The sequence below is a fragment of the Macaca mulatta genome, chromosome 4, assembly GCF_049350105.2.
Source record: "Macaca mulatta isolate MMU2019108-1 chromosome 4, T2T-MMU8v2.0, whole genome shotgun sequence".
Classification (NCBI taxonomy): domain Eukaryota; kingdom Metazoa; phylum Chordata; class Mammalia; order Primates; family Cercopithecidae; genus Macaca; species Macaca mulatta.
The window spans coordinates 151,121,273-151,134,936 of NC_133409.1; positions in this window are offsets into that span (position 1 = coordinate 151,121,273).

A 13,664-nucleotide genomic window follows, 5' to 3' on the forward strand; every position below is an offset into this window, starting at 1 on the left:
TTTTTTTTGTTGTTATTTCTTGTCCTCTGCTAGCTTAGGGATGTGATTACTCTTTGTTCTCAAGTTCTTTTAGTTGTGATTTTAGGTTGTTAACTTGAGATCTTTCTAACTTTTTTATGTGGGCATTTACAGCTATAAATTTCCCTCTTAACACTGCCTTAGCCCTTTCCCAGAGATTCTGGTACATTGTATCTTTGTTCTTATTTGTTTCAAAGAACTTCTTGATTTTTGCCCTAATTTCATTATTTACCCAAAACTCATTCAAGAACAGATTATTCAATTTCTCTTTAATTGTATGGTTTGAGTGAATTTCTTATTCTTGATTTTGAATTTGATTGCACTATGGTCCAAGAGACTGTTATTATTTCAGTTCTTTTGCATTTGCTGAGGAGTGTTTTACTTCCAATTGTGTGATTGATTTTAGAATAAGTGCCATGTGGCAATGAGAAAAATGTATATTCTGTTGTTTTGGGGTGGAGAGTTCTATAGATGTCTATCAGGTCCATTTGATCCAGGACTGAGTTCAGGTCCTGAATACCTCTGTTAATTTTCTGTATTGCTGATCTGTCTAATATTGTCAGTGGGGAATTAAAGTCTACCACTATTATTGTGTGAGATTCTAAGTCTCTTTGAAGGTCTCTAAGAACCTGCTTATGAATCTGGGTGTGCCTGTATTGGGTGCATATATATTTAGGATAGTTAGATCTCCTGTTGAATTAAACCCTTTACCCATACGTAATGCCCCTTTTTTAAAAAAATCTTTTTTCATCTTTGTTGGTTTAAAGTCTGTTTTGTCAGAAACTAAGATTGCAACCCTGACTTTTTTCCTGCTTTCTATTTGCATGGTAAAGTTTCCTTCATCCCTTTATTTTGAGCCTATGTGTGTCACTGCATTGCATGAGATGAGTGTATTGAAGACAGCATACTGATGGGTCTTGGTTCTTTATCCAGCTTGCCCATCTGCATCTTTTAAATGGGGCATTTAGCTTATTTACATTAAAATTAGTCTTGATATGTATGGATTTGATCTTGTTATCATGATGTTAGTTGGCTACTTTGCAGACTTGCTTATGTGGTTGCTTTATTGTATATTTCACAATCTGTGTATTTCAGTGTGTTTTTGTAGTGGCTGGTAACTGTCTTTCCTTTCCACGTTTAGTGCTTGTTTTAGGAGTTCTTGTAATGCAAGTCTGGTGGTAATGAATTCCAGTGGCATTTGTTTGTCTGAAAATAATCTTATTTCTCCTTTGTTGATGAAGCTTAGTTTGACCGGATATGAAATTTTGGGTTGGACATTCTTTTCTTTAAGAATGTTGAATATTGGCCCTCAATCTCTTCAGGCTTGTAGGGTTTCCACTGAGAGGTCCACTGTTAGTCTAATCGGCTTCCCTTTGTAGATAACCTGGCCCTTCTCTCTTGCTGCCCTTAACATTTTTTCTTTCATATCAATCTTGGAGAATCTGATGATTATGTGTCTTGGGGATGATCTTCTCATGGAGTAACTTACTGGGGTCCTCTGCATTTCTGAATTTGAATATTGGCCTGTCTAGCTAGGTTGGGGAAGTTCTCATAGATGATATCCTGAAATGTTTTGCAAATTGATTCCATTCTCCCCATCTCTTTCAGGTACACCAATCATTCCTAGATTCAGTTTCTTTACATAATCCCATGTTTCTGGGAGGTTTTGTTCATTCCTTTTCATTCTTTTTATTCTATTCTTGTCTTCCTGTCTTATGTCAGAAAACCAGTCTTCAAGCACTGGGATTCTTTCCTCCACTTGTTGTATTCTGCTGTTAATACTTGTGACTACACTATGAAATTCCTGTAGTGTGCTTTTCAGCTCTATCTGATTGGTTATGTTCTCCTTTATACTGGCTATTTTGTCATTCACTCTGGCAATGTTTTATCAGGATTTTTAGCTTTCTTGCATTGGATTACACCATACTCCTTTAGCACAGTGAAATTTATTCCTATCCACATTCTGAATTCTACGTCTATTGTTTCAGCCATCTCAGCCTTAGCCTGGATCCAAACCGGAGCTGCCTTTTTGAGTTTTCAGCATTCTTGCACTGATTCTTTCTCATCTTTGTGGGCTTATCTACCTTCAGTGTTTGAAGTTGCTGACCTTTGAGTGGGTTTTGTTTTTCTCCTCCTTTATTTTCTCCTTTAACAGTCTGGTCACTTTTCTGTAGGGCTGCTGCAGTTTATTGGGGGTCTGCTGCAGTCCCCAGTTGCCTCTGATTTTCCAGTACCTGGAGGTATCACCAGTGAAGGCTATGTAGCAGTAAAGATGGGAGTCTGCCCCTTCCCCTGGGAACTCTCTCTCAGGGAGGTACAGACCTGTTGCAGGCCAAACCCACCTGTAGGAGGTGCTAGAGACCCTGATTGGGAGATCTTGCCCAGTCAGGAGGAACAGAATCAGGATCTAGAGGTTTACTAAAGGGAGGAATACTCCCTCAGGAGACACAGAAATGATTCCATTGAACTGGAAGCTAAGACAGCCACTCGGCCCCTTCAGCTCCTTATGCTTTTGAATAAACAGAAAAGGAAGGAGTGACTGCACCGTCTGGGGTGATTGGTCCTGGTCATCACGGGGAATTGGTCTGCTACTACACAATGGCAGCAAATAAGACTATGTCTGGAATACAGAAGATCTTTTAGAACATCTCTTAGTAATACTCTGCCCTATAATTAAAGTCAATAAAAACTGCAACAACCCGCATCAGGTAGGACTAGTAATGACACAAACCCTTCAAGAACGAAGGTTTGAGTCATCCAAGCAGGAAAAGAAACCTAATCAGCTGAGGGACTTGTTGAAGGCAATGGGAATATGGGATGGTTAGTAAAAAAAGAAAAAAGTATTTATAAACATTAATTTTGGCTGGCACAGTGACTCATGCCTGTAATCCCAGCACTTCAGAGGCTGAGGCAGGTGGAATGCTTAAGTCTGGGAGTGTGAGACCAACCTGGGCAACATGCTGAAACTCCATCTCTACTGAAAACAAATGCAAAAAATTAGTCAGACTTGGTGGTGTGCTTGTAGTCCCAGCTACTTAGGAGATTGAAGTAGGAGGATCACTTGTGCTCAGGAGGTGAAGGTTGCAGTGAGCCGAGGTAATGCCACTCCAGCCTGGGCAATAGAACAAGACCCTGTATCAAATAAATCAGTAAATAAATAAATAAATAACCAGCTGTAACCATGTGACCAGTTATAGAACTAAAGATGGCAAACGTTATGAGTATTACTTTCCTATATTTTATAAAGATATTTATGTCTGTGTGTATGTATCCATACATATATTAAGCAAATAGCTTTGTTTTCATCTTTTCCTAATCATCTTAAAACATAAGACATGCTGCTAATAGTTCCCTTTTATTAATGACGGTTTAACTTTTTTTAAACATGGTGTTTAGGTTACAGTACATCAAAGAGACGAGTGCATACCATGCATTCCGTTTGAATCTTTTTCTGCACAAAGGGTTAGTGTGTTTTTAGTGGATGCAAACTAGTTGTATCATCTTTGGCAAATGCATGACTTTATAGTTGTTTTTATTTGGAGACTAAGTATGACTTAAAAAAACGTTAATGGGTGCCAAGTTCACAAGCATGGACTGGGATGGTGGATCTTATGTATCCATTTTACTAAACCATAGCACCTACTTATATAATCAAACACTAATTTATATGTTGCTATGATGGTGTTTTGCAGTTGTGGTTAAAATCTGATGTCAGTTGATTTTATGAGAAGGAAATTACCCTCAAAAATCTGGGTGGGACTTTTCGAATCAGTTGAAGGCCTTTGGGCAAATATGAGGCTTCCCAGAGGAGAAAAAATTCTGCCTGAAGATGACAGTAGCAACTACAGTTTAGGCTTCCAGTCTCCCAGCCTGGTCTACAAATTTCAGACTGAAGCCTGCAACATTGTGACTTTCCAGCCTGCCAGCCTGCCGGGGTGTAATTTGTGACATCAATAAGGTAAATTGAGAGGTGGAAAAAGATGTAATGAAGCAGGCCAGGTGTGGTGGCTTATGCCTGAAATCCCAGCACTTTGGGAGGCCGAGGCAGGCAGATTGCCTGAGCCCGAGTTCAAACCCAGTCTGGCCAACATGGCGTCTCTACTAAAAATACAAAAAATTAGCATGGCTTGATGGCAGGCACCTGTAATCCCAGCTACTCGGGAGGCTGAGGCAGGAGAAGTGCTTGAACCCAGGAGGTGGAGGTTGCAGTGAGCCGAGATCATGCCACTATACTCCAGCCTGGGTGACAGAGTGAGACTCTCTCTCAAAAAACAAAACAAAACAAAATGAAACAAAACAAAAAACAGAACTCTCATATATGATTGAAGTTGGTTTCAATTCAAGATTGTTATAACTGTATTGTTATATGTAATACCATAGTAATCACAAAGAAAACATACATAAAATATACATGAAAGAAAATGAGAAGGCGTTTAAAATATATTGCTTGAAAAAATTGACTAAACACAAAGGAAGGTTGGAATGAAGGACATGAAAGATGAAACAGCTTTAAGACATGCATAAAACCAACATTAAAATTACAGAAGTAAGTCTTTCCTTTTCAGTAATTACTTTTAAAGGTAAATGGATTAAACTGCCCAATCAGAACTCAGAGATTATCACAATGGATAGAATAAAAAGAATCTAACCATACGCTGGCTACAATATACTCACTTTGCACACAAGGACACACACTAGTTGAAACTGGAGGGATAGAAAGGGACATTCATGAAAATAGTAACAAAGAATTTTTTATGATCTCTCAAAGGGTTCTGTGTTGGCTGGGTTCAGATGATGGCCTGGGAGTTTCACATAGTTCAGGAATTGAAGTGGAAGGAACCAGATGCAGGCAGGATGGTTAATGGCAGTGCCCAGAACGGACACAACCACACTTCTGCCATATTTTATTTGCTAATGCAGATATCAGATCTGCTCATGTTTAAGGGGATGGAGAGACCTTATCTCTTGATGAGGGAGTGGTGGGTCAAACTAAAGAAAAGCAAGTGTGATGGAAGATATTTTTTCAGCCTTCTTAGGAAAATACATGCAATCCAAAACATCCTGTCTGCCAGAAAGGAAGAACACCATCATGCCTGACCCCTCCAGTGTAAGTCCTGTGATTCTACAGTCTCCTGGGGAAGGATCATGTCTTAGGAAGCAGGTGGGCAGTCGAAGCTCTAAATAAAGCCACAATTTCACTTTATTTTGATGAAATTTTGTGTCATTTTCAATAAAGCAGGGGCTCACGAACTCTCTTCAGGGATCTCTCCAGTGGCGGGGACGATATGCTTCCTCCTCCACCGTTCTACTTTACAGATAAGTGGATCTAGGTCTCAATTTCAGTTATTTAAAACACCAGAGACTTGGATGCATGCAGGTCACAAAGGGGTGAAAGAATACTCTCTGTCACTTTCCCTTCTCTCACTCACTGCACCCTGAACAAGGACCTGCTCTACCTTGACCTTTTGAATGGGGAGGAGATTCATTCCAGTTTCCAGAGACAAACCTGCTGCCCAAACAGCATGGTTCATTATAAAGACTAAACCCTACACCAAGAGCTCTCCCCTTATCCATCATGGCAGAAAGTGAATCCCATGGAAAGGCCCAGAAAATGCTGGCTCAAAAGGACCAGTGTCATGTTCTTTCCACCAAAATGAAGCCAACATATTCATCACAATATGGAGTAGTGATAAGGATATCAAAACGATTACCAAAAAAATTTGACAAATATGTTCTTTTTATTACATCAACTTTTTTTGTCCTCCACATATAATGAAAATAAGCCTGCCCAGCAGGAGAAGTTGTTCCCCTGGGAGATCATCTTCTTTCCAGTTGAAAATATGAAACCGGAATCACTAGAATGGAGCAAGGCTTTCTGGTATGACACAGCACTGGGTCTTGGGGCAGCCAGAGTTATGGAGGGCTCACCTTCTGGGTGACATCAATCTTTGACTCTCCATTTTTTTGTTCTCATTGTAGAACAAAATTTCAGAGTATCAAGAGCCAAAGAGATTTACTCTATTTTATTGTTTAGAAAATGCAATCTCAAGGATAATCCAGACTGTTATGGGCTAAATTGTATCCCCCCAAAATTGGCATGTTGATGTCCTAACCCCCAGTACCTGAGAAAGTGACTGCACTTGGAGAGGTCCTTAAGGAGGTCATTAAGGTAAAATGAGGTCATATGAGTGTGCCCTGATTCAATGTGACTAGTGTCCTTATAAAAAGAGAAGATTAGACACAGACGGATACAGAGGAGTGACCATGTGAAGACATAGACAGAATACATCCACAAACCAAGGAAAGAAGCCTTAGAAGAAACCAGCACTGCCAACACCATGACCTTGAACGTCCAGCCTCCAGAACTGTGAGACAATGAATTTCTGTTGTTTAAGTCACCCAGCGTGTGGTACTTTGTTATGGCAGCCCCAGCAAATTAAAACAAACATATTATACTGCCCAATGGAGAGTTTTACCTGACTGCACTCTGACTCCATTCGATCAAGGTCCATATGCTCTGGGACTTCTCCAGCTCCTCATGAGAAATGACAAAGAATGGCATGTCCAGCTCCTGGGGTCCCTGATGGCAGTGAGAGGCAGCTCCTAATGGGGGGAGCTTTGGGGTAACCAAGACCTCATAGACTTCATCACTGTTGGGCCAGTTGGCTTCAGTCCCCTGACCACAATGGATCCATGGGCCTGGATTCACCTCTGATATTTGTGTCTTTTTTTTCTTGGACTTCCACAAGTGGTCTCTGGTAGAGATGGAGGGAAAGGACATAGGGATTCAAAATCCTGACTACCCCATGGCCTCCCCTCACTTCCACTCAGAGGCAACACGGCCATTTCTCTAAACTCCTTAGGACGTGGCCAAACTAAGTAATAGAGCACTGGGAGGTGCCTTGAATAGAGTTCCAAGGAAGGGTGGCTGGTGCCCTCTAGACCCTTTCACTATACGCGCTGGGCTTCTTTAGCATGAAATGTCCCAGAGACAGCCACATTCTACGCTTGGATCCTCAAACCAAAGTGTGTGAGGGTCTTAGCCCTAACCAAATGAGCACTGAATTCAAGAGAGACCAGGAAACATTCTGAATATTGGGACACTTTACTCCTGAATCCTGAATCCTGGAAGTTGGCTTCTGGCCAGGGAGGCAGGTGTCATTATATCTGGGCTGCCTCTGTGAGGCCTCTTTTCCCTCTGCCTTTCACATCTTTCTGCCCCTGTTAATCCCAGAACAGACAGAAACATTCTGCCTTCTTAGATGCCTCTTGCTATAAGTTTCAATGCCATTTGATTGAATTAATAAATGAAAGCAACTTTAATACAAGATGAGGTTTAAAGAATGGTATTTGACATGGGTTTAGAATGAATAAATGGATCAAGTAATGGATTTTGAGAAAATTCATGTAAAATTTATTTTTAACCATTTTATTAACCTGACTGTGGAATTAATAAATGATTCAAAATTAATACAAAAAAGTGCAATCACAAATGTGTGAATGCACAGAAGTGTGAATGAGGGGCAATGCACACAAGATAAAAAGGTGTGCACAGGAAGAAATTCTTCATTCCAGGTTTTCACTGATCCCTCTGGGTCAAGATGGGCTAAAAGTCCAAAAATCTGCTTTCCTCACATGGTCAAAAGATTCAGCATAAACTACAACTGATTGAACACAATTATCTATGCTTTAAATACATTAGAAAAAACCAATAAGGAAAAATAATCCTACCATCACTAAGATTTTAAATTATAATAAAATAAAGCCTAAAAATATATCTTTTGTTCCCAATTCCAATGATTATAGGATTGCAGCGTTTGGCTTTCAAAAGACCATTTAAAACGACTCAGAGAAGTTTTTTTAACAAACTCTATAGCATGACCACAGCTAAACCTATGAGCGTAGTAGAAGTAAACAATGACACCACTGCCTTTAAAATTTCATTTTGAAAAGCATGTTTGAAAGTGGCTGACTAGCTCCTAATTTAATCACTACCATTTGAAGTCATATGTTAGATTGGCAAAATCGTCATAATTTTATGTATTTTATTTTTGTAATGCAAGTGCTTCACTCTGCTATCTGATAAAAGAAAATGTCAAGCCAGGCATGGTGATGCGTGCCTTGTAGTCCCAGCTACTCAAGCATCTGAGGCAGGAGGAGTCATTAAGTTCAGGAGTTCAAGACTACAGCAAGCTATGATGGTGCCACTGCACTCCAGCCTGTGCAACAGAGAGAGAATACAATGTTAATGTAAAATCTTAGTGTTAGGAGTTCAACCCTGAACTGATTCTGTGAGATTCTATTTGAGAGAAGCTGTTGTGTACAATGAGGTTTGGGGAATATCAACAAGAAGTAAATGCCAACATTGTTTCTAATTTACAAACTAAAAGGAAATTCCATGAACTTTTAATGCTAAGCTAAATCACTGTAGAATGAATGACAAAAATTTATCCTATGAAACACAACCAGTTGCTAGATATATCTGAATATTAATTAGAAAAAAAGATGAATGAAAGACATGTTTTAGGAATAAAAACTATAAAAGAACTGTAAAAGCCTATCACCCCCTTGGCTGGAGTTACATAAAGCTACTACTCATCTCTAAATTGGGATTCCCATGGTGACTACTTCTTAAAGTTGATACAATGATTAAATGTGTGTGTGTGTTTTTTTAATTATGATACTTTAAGTTCTAGGGTACATGTGCACAATGTGCAGGTTTGTTACATATGTATACACGTGCCATGTTGGTGTGCTGCACCCATTAACTCCTCATTTACATTAGGTGTATCTCCTAATGCTATCGCTCCCTCCTCCCCCAACCCCATGACAGGCCCCAGTGTGTGATGTTCCCCTTCCTGTGTCCAAGTGTTCTCATTGTTCAATGCCCACCTATGAGTGAGAACGTGCGGTGTTTGGTTTTTTGTCCTTGCGATACTTTGCTGAGAATGATGGTTTCCAGCTTCATCCATGTCCCTACAAAGGACATGAACTCATCCGTTTTTATGGCTGCATAGTATTCCATGGTGTACATGTGCCACATTTTCTTAGGGGATTAAATGTGTTTTGATGCATCAAAAGCACCTAGAAAAGTGTCTGAGACATAGTGAGTGCTAAAGTCTCCCTAAGTAAATAAAAAATATATAAAAGCGATGCTAAATTCAAGGTCCTGATCCTCTGCACACACCCAATGTGTTTAAAATTCTGTTCATCCTCTCTTCCACATTCACAGTGAAACGTTTCTAATGAACTTAATGGGCTGTGTGAGGTGTTCATCATCTTCTACATTAAACTTGGTACACTGTACAACACTCTTATATTGTAATAATTTACCAAGCTAACACAGGCTTACCTTGTTTTTAATCCTTTTCACACACAGCATAGAACTGTACTGCTATGTTTTTAAATTTCAGATTATTTGAAAAATATTTACACTATAGTAGCCAAACAGTAATAATTATAAGCAACTTGGATAAAACATTTGAAATTAGAGAACTATATTTAGAATAAATTTCTCACCTTACAGAAAAATTTCTTATTGAAAACTCCTTTATTTCACATACAAATAAGAATTCAGCATATTTTTCTACACTCAGAGAGAACAGAGATAAACAGAGTCCTTTCGTGTGGTTTGGGTATTTTATTAGATGCTGAGTTCAAGAAAGTCTCACCCCGAAGAACCTGAAATTCCACTTTTCTTTGAAATGGAGTCTTTTCAAAGTTAGTAACAATGAAGCTGTCGTTCACATGATGGCTGGCTGAACAGAAAGACAGAGACAGCGGATGCTGCATTTTGTTTTTGTAATGTTGCCTTGTCCACAAGGCACTATTTACACTTAAATCAATTCAAATTACATTAATTTTAAAAGTCGGTTTTCCCAGGTTCTCTCTTGTACTAGCCACATTTCAAGTACTCAGAATTCATGGGTGGCCGGTGACTGACGTAATGAACAGCACAGATATAGTCATTCTATCACCACAGAAGGGAGCTGGACAGCAGTGTTCCCATGTTTTAAGGACAGAATTCTGAGTATAATTATAGGATGATGACGATTCCGAGTTCCCATTCCAATTCTTGGTCTCTTCTCTGATGAGTGGTGTAGGGGGAAACCCATCTCTTTTGTGAATAAAGGTTAATTTTTCCAACTACAGATAAGTAGTTAACATTACTTTTTTTAAAACCAGTTTTACACTGTTAAGTTACAACCAAAAGTGCGGGGTATGAATTATATTTACATTTTAACATATGGTTTTAAAGGGAAGATCCGTGTGAAAAAGAAACAAAACTCAGAAAAAAAACCCAGAAGTTTTCATACCAATTCCCATAGTAATAACAATCCCTTTTCTGTCATTAGAGTTCACCCTCATTCTGATTTCATAGTAATCCTGTTCATGTCTTTCTTTAAAGCTTTATCCCTTGCATACATTTCTAAAACAACATAGGCTACCTCAAACTTTATATAAATTTTGAATTTTTCATACAAATGGAATCATGCTGTGTATATTCTTACAATACCTCATTTTAGATCAAATGCATGTTTGCTAAGTTGTTATCGGTGTCTGCAGAGTGTTCATGTTTATTATTTGTAACATTTCTTTGAATAAATACATCATATATTAAATTAACCCTTCTCTCTTTTATGGTCACTTCGTTTGTTGTCAGATTTTTTAAATTGCAAGCAACGCTGTTACAAGCCTTCTGGCACTAGTATGTTGGCACAATGAGCACATATCTGTCAAAATTACACACCTAGGAGTGGGCTTACTGGTATACGTGTATGATAGCCCACCCAAAGAGATGACGCCATGCTGCTAGATAAAGTGGCTGTGGCAAGCGGTGTGTGGTAGATCTCGATGGTCTGTATTCTCACCAATATTTGGAACATTCATTGATTTTAATATAGAAATTCTAGTGGATTTTTCAAAATATCTCATTATGTTTTCTTCATTAAACTTTATTGAGATATAAATCACATACTATTCACCCATCTAAAGTATACAATTCAATGACTTTTCACATATTCAGTTTTAAATCTGCACATTTAATTTTAGAACATTTTCATCATCCTGAGATAATCCATGGCTTTATAATATGTCTCTCTATACATTGAAGTAAATCCATAAATTTTGAGTTTTCACTTCAAGAGTGATTTTTCTATCATTGGCAACTTTCCTAGCTTGACAAGCACCTTTCCAAGTACCTTTAAAAATTCTATTTTTAATAGAGATTTCATTCAGTAACCAGATTTGGAGAGTACTGACAAGTTTTGCCACATTGAGACTTATAATTCATGAACATGGAATGTTTATTTATTAAATACTCTTAAATAAAGTATTGCTGTTTTTGCTTGTGTATCTTTTAGTAGATTTATTCCAAAGATCTTGAAATATTGTGCTAATTCACAGTATCTCTTTCTTTGTTGAATTTCAGTGTCGGTTGTGGTATGTATAAATATAAATAATTTTTTATAGTTTTAATTCAATGACTTTGCTTAAAGCTTTTATTAATTCATGTAGTTTATACATTCTCTTGCCTGATTGCACTAGCTAGGAAATCCATTGTATTTTGAGTTCAATGGAGAGGGCAGGTCTGCTGGCATCTTCTCTGTGCCCTCCTGATCCACGCTCCATATACTCTCCCTGCTCTGTGTCCTGGACACTGTGCTGCATGGCCTGCTGGATGACAAAAGGCAACCTTGCTGTCTGGCTTTTATTTGGGATCGGCTAAATGGGAGCATCATCATGGAGAGAGTGAAGAGGAGCACTGGTTGGAGGGATTTCTCCCCAGGGCTTTCAGTATTGACACAGGGAGAAATGAGACATGATTGACCTGGATTCATTAATATGGGATCTTCACCCAGTATCTTAGATTAAATGTGTTATTTTGAAAACCTCAGAGTGATGCTAATAGTCAGCCGGGTTAGCTAATTAAAACCCGAACTCAACTGTGGCCTAGCACAGTGTTTCTCAAATTTGACTACACTTTTGATCACATGGGAGATTTTAAATAGCCCCAGGTCTAGATCAGCACATAAAACCAATTGAATCTAATTCATCAAAAGTAGGATCCTGGAAACAGTATTGTTTCGAAAACTCTCCAGGTTTGACTCCAATCAGCAGACAAGTTAAAAACTAGTGGCTCAAAGCAGTGGTTCTCAATATTTCGTATGTATCTAAATCATCTGGGAATTATAGCAAAACTACACAGGCCCAGATATTATTCTAATATAACAGGCTAAAGCCTTGAGTTTATTAAAAGAAATCATCTCTCCAGATTTTGCTATATGCAACAATTGGTGAAAAAGACTAGCCTATGTCAACAGAATCCCTATCACAGGCATACTGCAGAGGAAAGTGTCTGAACACCACTCAGAGAGACGGAAAAGTGGGAATGTATCCATTATGTGCAAGCTACTTAACATCTCCTAACCACATCTCCCTGAAGGGCTGAGAGGATGCCCCCTCACCAAGGCAGTAAGGTGCCACATGACACATACAGGTATAAAAAGTGCTAGGTCTCCTGAACAGTCACCAACCTCGAGTCCTGGATATTCAGAAATTCTTATCCAGTAGCTACACCAAAGCCAGTTGATATGTCAGAGCCCCTCAAATAAGCAGAAGGCTGGTGCCTTTGAGAAAAGACCCTATAATTCACTCCAAGATACATTCTTTTTACAGGCCTTTCCCAGGGGAACATTTAGTCATTTATCGCTGTCCCCTGGGGAATGGAAAACCCCAAATAATCTGGGAGCTCAACTTTAATGTCTTTAATCCTGTCAAAGTTTACCCTGGGGTTAATACTTTGTTGTACCCTGTATAAAAATCTTTCCCTACACTAAATGTAGTGAAGATACTCTACTATATTAAAGAGATGAGTACAATAGCACTTTTTTTTTTTTATAAGAGATGAGTACAATTGCATTTTTCCATATAGATAACCCATTGTTCTTAAATTATTTTCTAAATTGTTTTCCTTTACCCACCGATCTGTAATGTTGCCTCTGCCATACATACGTTCAGGGCTTTCTATTCTGTTCCAAAGTTGTAGTTTACTACCCCTGTCTCAACATCCCGACTCTCTCAACATCCCGACTCTCTCAATTAAAAACTCTAATATAAGTCTTAATATCTGCCAAGGAAATTCTCTCTGCATATTATTCTTATTTAGAGTGTCACAGTTACTTTTTGTCTTTCATATTTTGATATAAGGCTTAAAATTGGCAATGTGTCACAAAAATGCTTGATAAATATTTGATTAAGATGTATTTGAGTTCTTAGAGCACCGTAGGAAACTAATGTCCTTTTTTTTTTTTTTTTTTGTGATAGAGTCTCGCTCTGTCGCCCAGGCTGGAGTGCAGTAGCACGATCTCATCTCACTGCAACCTCTGCCTCCTGGGTTCACGCCATTCTCCTACCTCAGCCTCCAGAGCGCTGGGACTACAGGCGCCCACCACAACACCCGGCTAATTTTTTGTATTTTTAGTAGAGACGGGGTTTTACCATGTTAGCCAGGATGGTCTCGATCTCCTGACCTCGTGATCCACCTGCCTCAGCCTCCCAAAGTGCTGGGATTACAGGCGTGAGCTACAGTGCCCGGCCATTAATGTCATTATTATATTGAATCGTCCAAACCAGGATCTTGGTAA